This window comes from Arachis stenosperma, chromosome 1 (assembly GCF_014773155.1).
Source record: "Arachis stenosperma cultivar V10309 chromosome 1, arast.V10309.gnm1.PFL2, whole genome shotgun sequence".
Lineage (NCBI taxonomy): Eukaryota > Viridiplantae > Streptophyta > Magnoliopsida > Fabales > Fabaceae > Arachis > Arachis stenosperma.
In genome coordinates this window covers 17,437,470-17,446,811 of record NC_080377.1, presented here as the reverse complement: position 1 = coordinate 17,446,811, position 9,342 = coordinate 17,437,470, and the positions used below count along the sequence as shown (strand labels likewise).

The window sequence follows — 9,342 nt, the reverse complement described above, 5'->3', positions numbered from 1 at the left end:
TTCTGGCGTTTAACGCCCAAAATGGCACCTTTACTGGCGTTAAACGCCATAATGGTGCCACATTCTGGCGTTTAACGCCCAAAAATGCCCCTTACTGGCATTTTTTTCGCCAGTAAGCTCTTTTTCTCTTTTTGCGCTGAATCTTTCTGTAACTCTGTGAATTCCTTCATTTTGATACTTGCCTTTGTAAAAACAAAACATATAACCTGCTAATGACTGGGTTGCCTCCCAGCAAGCGCTTCTTTACTGTCTTTAGCTGGACCTTTACTAAGAATCACTCAAGTCTCAGTTTTGAGCATTCCTGCTCAAATTGCCTTCAAGATAATGCTTGATTCTTTGTCCATTAACAATGAACTTTTTGTCAGAATCAATATCCTGAAGCTCAACATATCCGTATGGTGACACTCCTGTAATCACATACGGACCCCTCCACCGGGATTTAAGTTTTCCTAGAAACAATCTGAGCCTAGCGTTGAAGAGCAGAACTTTTGTCCTGGCTCAAAGACTCTGGTTGATACTTCTTGTCATGCCACTTCTTTGCCTTTTCCTTATAAATTTTTGCATTTTCAAAGGCATTGAGTCTGAACTCCTCTAGCTCATTTAGCTGGAGCAATCTTTTTCACCAGCTAACTGAGCATCCATGTTTAGGAATCTGGTTGCCCAGTAGGCTTTATGTTCCAGTTCCACGGGCAGATGACAGGCCTTCCCATACACCAGTTGGTATGGAGAGGTTCCTATAGGAGTCTTGAATGCTGTTCTGTATGCCCACAGAGCATCATCCAAACTCGTTGCCCAATCCTTTCTTCGGGCTATCACAGTCCGTTCTAGGATTCTTTTTAGTTCTCTGTTAGAGACTTCAGCTTGCCCATTTGTCTGTGGATGATACGGAGTTGCCACTTTGTGGCTAATTCCATATCTGACCATAGCAGAGTATAGCTGTCTATTACAGAAATGAGTGCCCCCGTCACTGATTAGTACTCTGGGAACACCAAACCTGCTGAAGATGTGTTTCTGGAGGAATTTCAGCATGGTCTTGGTATCATTAGTGGGTGTAGCAATTGCTTCTACCCACTTAGATACATAGTCCACTGCCACCAGAATGTAAGTGTTTGAGTATGATGGTGGGAATGGACCCGTGAAGTCAATTCCCCATACATCAAACAATTCTATCTCTAATATCCCTTGTTGAGGCGTGGCATATCCGTGAGGCAAGTTACCAGCTCTTTGGCAACTGTCACAGTTACGCACAAACTCTCGGAAATCTTTATAGAGAGTAGGCCAGTAGAAGCACATTGGAGGACTTTAGTGGCCGTTCGCTCACTTCCAAAATGTCCTCCATACTGTGATCCATGGCAATGCCATAGGATCCTTTGCTCTTCTCTGGGTACACATCTGCGATCATTCCGTCTGCACATCTTAAAGAGATATGGCTCATCCCATAGGTAGTACTTGGCATCTGAAATTAATTTCTTTCTTTGCACTCTGCTGTACTCTTGGGGTATGAACCTCACAGCTTTATAGTTTGCAATATCTGCAAACCATGGAGCTTCCTGAATGGCAAAGAGTTGCTCATCTGGGAAAGTCTCAGAGATCTCAGTAGAAGGGAGGGACGTCCCAGCTACTGGTTCTATTCGGACAGATGATCAGCTACTTGGTTCTCTGTCCCTTTTCTGTCTCTTATTCTATATCAAACTCTTGCAGAAGCAACACCCATCTTATAAGCCTGGGTTTTGAATCCTGCTTTGTGAGTAAGTATTTAAGAGCAGCATGGTCAGTGTACACAATCACCTTTGATCCCACTAGATAAGATCTAAACTTGTCAATGGCATAGACCACTGCAAGTAATTCTTTTTCTGTGGTTGTGTAATTTTTCTGGGCATCATTTAGAACACGGCTGGCATAATAAATGACGTGCAGAAGCTTGTTATGCCTCTGTCCCAACACTGCACCAATGGCATGGTCACTGGCATCACACATTAATTCAAATAGCAATGTCCAATCTGGTGCAGAGATGACTGGTGCTGTGACCAGCTTAGCTTTCAGGGTCTCAAACGCCTGCTAACACTGTGTGTCAAACACAAATGGTGTGTCAGCAGCTAGCAGGTTACTCAAAGGTTTTGCAATTTTCGAAAAATCCTTTATGAACCTTCTGTAGAACCCTGCATGCCCCAGAAAGCTTCTGATTGCCTTAACATTGGCAGGTGGTGGTAATTTTTCAATTACCTCTACCTTTGCCTTATCCACCTCTATTCCCCTGCTTGAAATTTTGTGCCCAAGGACAATTCCTTCAGTCACCATAAAGTGACATTTCTCCCAGTTTAAAACCAGGTTAGTCTCTTGGCACCTTTCAGGACAAGTGCTAGGTGATTAAGACAGGAGCTGAATGAGTCTCCATATACTGAGAAGTCATCCATGAAGACTTCCAAGAATTTCTCCACCATATCAGAGAAGATGGATAACATGCATCTCTGAAAGGTTGCAGGAGCATTACACAGACCAAAAGGCATCCTCCTGTAGGCAAACACGCCAGAAGGGCAAGTAAATGCTGTTTTCTCTTGGTCTTGAGGATCTACTGCAATTTGGTTGTAACCTGAATAGCCATCCAAAAAGCAGTAATAATCATGACCAGCTAGTCTTTCTAGCATTTGGTCTATGAATGGTAAAGGAAAATGATCCTTTCTGGTGGCTGTATTGAGCCTCCTGTAGTTAATACATGGTGTGCGAAATTGTGATAACTACTTTTCACAACTCAAATAATCCCTAGTAATGGCTCCAAAAACTTGGTGCTCAATACCATGGCATAAACACAACTTTGCACAACTAACCAGCAAGTGCACTGGGTCGTCCAAGTAATAAACCTTACGCGAGTAAGGGTCGATCCCACGGAGATTGTTGGTATGAAGCAAGCTATGGTCACCTTGTAAATCTTAGTCAGGCAGACTCAAATGGGTATAGATGATGAATAAAACATAAAGATAAAGATAGAGATACTTATGTATATCATTGGTGAGAGCTTCAGATAAGTGTATGAAGATGCTTGGTCCCTTCCGTCTCTCTGCTTTCCTACTGTCTTCATTCAATCCTTCTTACTCCTTTTCATGGCAAGCTTATGCAAGGGTTTCACCGTTGTCAGTGGCTACCTCCCATCCTCTCAGTGGAAATGTTCAACGCACCCTGTCACGGCACGGCTATCCAGCTGTCGGTTCTCGATCGGGCCGGAATAGAATCCAGTGATTCTTTTGCGTCTGTCACTAACGCCCCGCCTTCAGGAGTTTGAAGCACGTCACAGTCATTCAATCATTGAATCCTACTCAGAATACCACAGACAAGGTTAGACCTTTTGGATTCTCTTGAATGCCGCCATCAGTTCTTGCCTATACCATGAAGACTCTGATCTCACGGAATGGCTGGCTCGTTTGTCAGGCGATCAACCATGCATCGTGTATCAGGAATCCAAGAGATAAACATTAGAGCCTTGTTTGCTTGTAGAACAGAAGTGGTTGTCAGTCACTTGTTCATGAGTGAGAATGATGATGAGCGTCACATAATCATCACATTCATCATGTTCTTGGGTGCAAATGAATATCTTGGAATAAGAACAAGCAGAATTGAATAGAAGAACAATAGTAATTGCATTAATACTCGAGGTATAGCAAAGCTCCACACCTTAATCTATGGTGTGTAGAAACTCCACCGTTGAAAATACATAAGAACAAGGTCTAGGCATGGCCGTGAGACCAGCCTCCCAAAGAGGGTTCAATCATAAAAACATGATCAAAAGCTCTAAGATTGAAAGATCAAAATACAATAGTAAAATGTCCTACTTATAGGGAACTAGTAGCCTAAGGATTACAAAGATGAGTAAATGACATAAAAATCCACTTCCGGGCCCACTTGGTGTGTGCTTGGGCTGAGCATTGAAGCATTTTTGTGTAGAGACTCTTCTTGGAGTTAAACGCCAGCTTTTGTGCCAGTTTGGGCGTTTAACTCCCATTTTGGTGCCAGTTCCGGCGTTTAACGCTGGGAAATCTAAGGGTGACTTTGAACGCCGGTTTGGGCCATCAAATCTTGGGCAAAGTATGGACTATCATATATTGCTGGAAAGCCCAGGATGTCTACTTTCCAAAGCCATTGAAAGCGTGCCAATTGGGCTTCTGTAGCTCCAGAAAATCCACTTCGAATGCAGGGAGGTCAGAATCCAACAGCATCTGCAGTCCTTTTCAGTCTCTGAATCAGATTTTTGCTCAGGTCCCTCAATTTCAGCCAGAAAATACCTGAAATCACAGAAAAACACACAAACTCATAGTAAAGTCCAGAAAAGTGAATTTTAACTAAAAACTAATAAAAATATACTAAAAACTCAACTCAAACTACTAAAAACATACTAAAAACAATGCCAAAAAGCGTACAAGTTATCCGCTCATCACAACACCAAACTTTAATTGTTGCTTGTCCCCAAGCAACTGAAAATCAAATAAGATAAAAAGAAGAGAATATGCAATGAATTCCAAAAACATCTATGAAGATCAGTATTAATTAGATGAGCGGGGCTTTTAGCTTTTTGCCTCTGAACAGTTTTGGCATCTCACTCTATCCTTTGAAATTCAGAATGGTTGGCTTCTTTAGGAACTCAGAATCCAGATAGTGTCATTGATTCTCCTAGTTAAGTATGATGATTCTTGAACACAGCTACTTTATGAGTCTTGGCCGTGGCCCAAAGCACTCTGTCTTCCAGTATTACCACCGGATACATATATGCCACAGACACATAATTGGGTGAACCTTTTCAGATTGTGACTCAGCTTTGCTAGAGTCCCCAATTAGAGGTGTCCAGGGTTCTTAAGCACACTCTTTTTGCCTTGGATCACAACTTTATTTCTTTCTTTTTCTTTCTTTTTCATTTTTTTTCTCTTTTTTTTTTCTTCTTTTTTTTTTTGTATTCACTGCTTTTTCTTGCTTCAAGAACCATTTTTATGATTTTTCAGATCCTCAGTAACATGTCTCCTTTTTCATCATTCTTTCAAGAGCCAACATTCATGAACCACAAATTCAAAAGACATATGCACTGTTTAAGCATACATTCAGAAAACAAAAGTGTTGCCACCACATCAAAACAATTAATCTGTTATAAAATTCAAAATTCATGCAATTCTTCTCCTTTTCAATTAAGAACATTGTTAATTTAAGAAAGGTGATGGATTCATAGGACATTCATAACTTTAAGGCATAGACACTAAGACACTAATGATCATAAGACACAAACATGGACAAACATAAAGCATAAATTTTCGAAAAACAAGAAAATAAAGAACAAGGAGATTAAAGAACGGGTCCACCTTAGTGATGGCGGCTTGTTCTTCCTCTTGAAGGTCTTATGGAGTGCTTGAGCTCCTCAATGTCTCTTCCTTGTCTTTGTTGCTCCTCTCTCATGATTCTTTGATCTTCTTTAATTTCATGGAGGATGATGGAATGTTCTTGGTGCTCCACCCTTAGTTGTCCCATGTTGGAACTCAATTCTCCTAGGGAGGTGTTCAGTTGCTCCCAATAATCTTGTGGAGGAAAGTGCATCCCTTGAGGCATCTCAGGGATCTCATGATGAGAGGGGTCTCTTGTTTGCTCCATCCTCTTCTTAGTAATGGGCTTGTCCTCATCAATGGGGATGTCTCCCTCTATGTCAACTCCAACTGAATAACAGAGGTGACAAATGAGGTGAGGAAAGGCTAACCTTGCCAAGGTAGAGGACTTGTCTGCCACCTTATAAAGTTCTTGGGCTATAACCTCATGAACTTCCACTTCTTCTCCAATCATGATGCTATAAATCATGATGGCCCGGTCTAGAGTAACTTCAGACCGGTTGCTAGTGGGAATGATTGAGCGTTGGATAAACTCCAACCATCCTCTAGCCACGGGCTTGAGGTCATGCCTTCTCAATTGAACTGGCTTCCCTCTTGAATCTTTCTTCCATTGGGTGCCCTCTTCACAAATGTCAGTGAGGACTTGGTCCAACCTTTGATCAAAGTTGACCCTTCTTGTGTAAGGATGTTCATCTCCTTGCATCATAGGCAAGTTGAATGCCAACCTTACATTTTCTGGACTAAAATCCAAGTATTTCCCCCAAACCATAGTAAGCCAATTCTTTGGGTTCGGGTTCACACTTTGATCATGGCTCTTGGTGATCCATGCATTGGCATAGAACTCTTGAACCATTAAGATTCCGACTTGTTGAATGGGGTTGGTGAGAACTTCCCAACCTCTTCTTCGAATCTCATGTCGGATCTCCGGATATTCACTCTTTTTGAGTGAAAAAGGGACCTCGGGGATCACCTTCTTCAAGGCCACAACCTCATAGAAGTGGTCTTGATGCACCCTTGAGATGAATCTCTCCATCTCCCATGACTCGGAGGTGGAAGCTTTTGCCTTCCCTTTCCTCTTTCTAGAGGTTTCTCCGGCCTTGGATGCCATAAATGGTTATGGAAAAACAAAAAGCAATGCTTTTACCACACCAAACTTAAAAGGTTTGCTCATCCTCGAGCAAAAGAAGAAAGAAGAGAGTAGAAGAAGAAAAAATGAGGAAGAAGGGAATGGCTTTGTGTTCGGCCAAAGAGGGGGAGAAGTGGTGTTTAGGTTGTGTGAAAATGAAGGGGTGAAGAAGGGTTATATAGGAGAGGGGGGGCTCATGGTTCGGTCATGTATGGGTGGGTGTGGGAGGGAAAGTGGTTTGAATTTGAAGGGTGAGGTAGGTGGGGTTTTATGAAGGATGGATGTGAGTGGTGAAGAGAAAGATGGGATTTGATAGGTGAAGGGTTTTTGGGGAAGAGGTGTTGAGGTGATTGGTGAATGGGTGAAGAAGAGAGAGAGTGGTGGGGTTGGTGGGGATCCTGTGGGGTCTACAGATCCTGAGGTGTCAAGGAAAAGTCATCCCTGCACCAAATGGCATGAAAAAACACGTTCTGAGCCAATTCTGGCGTTAAACGCCGGGCTGGTGCCCATTTCTGGCGTTTAACGCCAGGTTCTTGCCCTTTCCTGGCGTTTAACGCCAGTCTGGTGCCCCTTTCTGGCGTTAAACGCCCAGAATGGTGCCAGACTGGGCGTTAAACGCCCACCTGCTAGCCTTACTGGCGTTTAAACGCCAGTAGGTTCTTCCTCCAGGGTGTGCTGTTTTTCTTCCTGTTTTTCATTCTGTTTTTGCTTTTTCAATTGATTTTGTGACTTTTTATGATCATCAACCTACAAAAAACATAAAATAACAAAAGAAAATAGATAAAATATAACATTGGGTTGCCTCCCAACAAGCGCTTCTTTAATGTCAGTAGCTTGACAGAGGGCTCTCATGGAGCCTCACAGATACTCAGAGCAATGTTGGACCCTCCCAACACCAAACTTAGAGTTTGAATGTGGGGGTTCAACACCAAACTTAGAGTTTGGTTGTGGCCTCCCAACACCAAACTTAGAGTTTGACTGTGGGGGCTCTGCTTGACTCTGATTTGAGAGAAGCTCTTCATGCTTCCTCTCCATGGTGACAGAGGGGTATCCTTGAGCCTTAAACACAAAAGATTCCTCATTCACTTGAATGATCAGTTCACCTCTATCAACATCAATCACAGCCTTTACTGTGGCTAGGAAGGGTCTGCCAAGGATGATAGATTCATCCATGCATTTCCCAGTCTCTAGGACTATGAAATCAGTAGGGATGTAATGGTCTTCAACTTTTACCAGAACATCCTCTACAAGTCCATAAGCTTATTTTCTTGAGTTGTCTGCCATCTCTAGTGAGATTCTTGCAGCTTGTACTTCAAAGATCCCTAGCTTCTCCATTACAGAGAGAGGCATGAGGTTTACACTTGACCCTAAGTCACACAGAGCCTTCTTGAAGGTCATGGTGCCTATGGTACAAGGTATGGAAAACTTCCCAGGATCTTGTCTCTTTTGAGGTAATTTCTGCCTAGACAAGTCATCCAGTTCTTTGGTGAGCAAAGGGGGTTCATCCTCCCAAGTCTCATTACCAAATAACTTGTCATTTAGCTTCATGATTGCTCCAAGGTATTTAGCAACTTGCTCTTCAGTGACATACTCATCCTCTTCAGAGGAAGAATACTCATCAGAGCTCATGAAAGGCAAAAGTAAGTCCAATGGAATCTCTATGGTCTCATTTTGAGCCTCAGATTCCCATGGTTCCTCATTGGGGAACTTATTGGAGGTCAGTGCACGCCCATTGAGGTCTTCCTCAGTGGCGTTTACTTCCTCTCCCTCCTCTCCAAATTCGGCCATGTTGATGGCCTTGCACTCTCCTTTTGGATTTTCTTCTGTATTGCTTGGGAGAGTACTAAGAGGGAGTTCAGTAACTTTCTTGCTCAGCTGTCCCACTTGTGCCTCCAAATTCCTAATGGAGGATCTTGTTTCAGTCATGAAACTTTGAGTGGTTTTGATTAGATCAGAGACCATGGTTGCTATGTCAGAGGTGTTCTGCTTAGAACTCTCTGTCTGTTGCTGAGAAGATGATGGAAAAGGCTTGCCATTGCTAAACCTGTTTCTTCCACCATTATTGTTGTTGAAACCTTGTTGAGGTCTTTCTTGATTCTTCCATGAGAAATTTGGATGATTTCTCCATGAAGAATTATAGGTGTTTCCATAGGGTTCTCCTAGGTAATTCACCTCTTCCATTGAAGGGTTCTCAGGATCATAAGCTTCTTCTTCAGATGAAGCATCCTTAGTACTGCTTGGTGCATTTTGCATTCCAGACAGACTTTGAGAAATCAAATTGACTTGTTGAGTCAATATCTTGTTCTGAGCCAATATGGCATTCAGAGTATCAATCTCAAGAACTCCTTTCTTCTGATTTGTCCCATTGTTCACAGGATTCCTTTCAGAAGTGTACATGAATTGGTTATTTGCAACCATTTCAATTAGTTCTTGAGCTTCTGTAGGCGTCTTCTTCAGATGAAGAGATCCTCCAGCAGAGCTATCCAAAGACATCTTGGACAGTTCAGAGAGACCATCATAGAAAATACCTATGATGCTCCATTCAGAAAGCATATCAGAGGGACACTTTCTGATCAATTGTTTGTATCTTTCCCAAGCTTCATAGAGGGATTCACCTTCCTTCTGTCTGAAGGTTTGGACTTCCACTCTAAGCTTACTCAATTTTTGAGGTGGAAAGAACTTTGCCAAGAAGGCATTGACTAGCTTTTCCCATGAGTCCAGGCTTTCTTTAGGTTGTGAGTCCAACCATGTCCTAGCTCTGTCTCTTACAGCAAAAGGGAATAGCATAAGTCTGTAGACCTCAGGGTCAACCCCATTAGTCTTGACAGTGTCACAGATTTGCAAGAATTCAGCTAAGAACTG

The 9,342-nt window shown here is 42.5% G+C and overlaps 1 non-coding gene across 1 annotated transcript; it reads left to right on the top strand.

Annotated features, from left to right (window-relative positions):
• The first annotated feature begins 9,027 nt into the window (after positions 1 to 9,027).
• On the top strand, positions 9,028 to 9,135 carry LOC130948235 (small nucleolar RNA R71). Its single transcript, XR_009072985.1, has one exon. It is a non-coding gene; the product is annotated as a small nucleolar RNA R71 (small nucleolar RNA).
• The last annotated feature ends 207 nt before the right edge of the window (positions 9,136 to 9,342 follow it).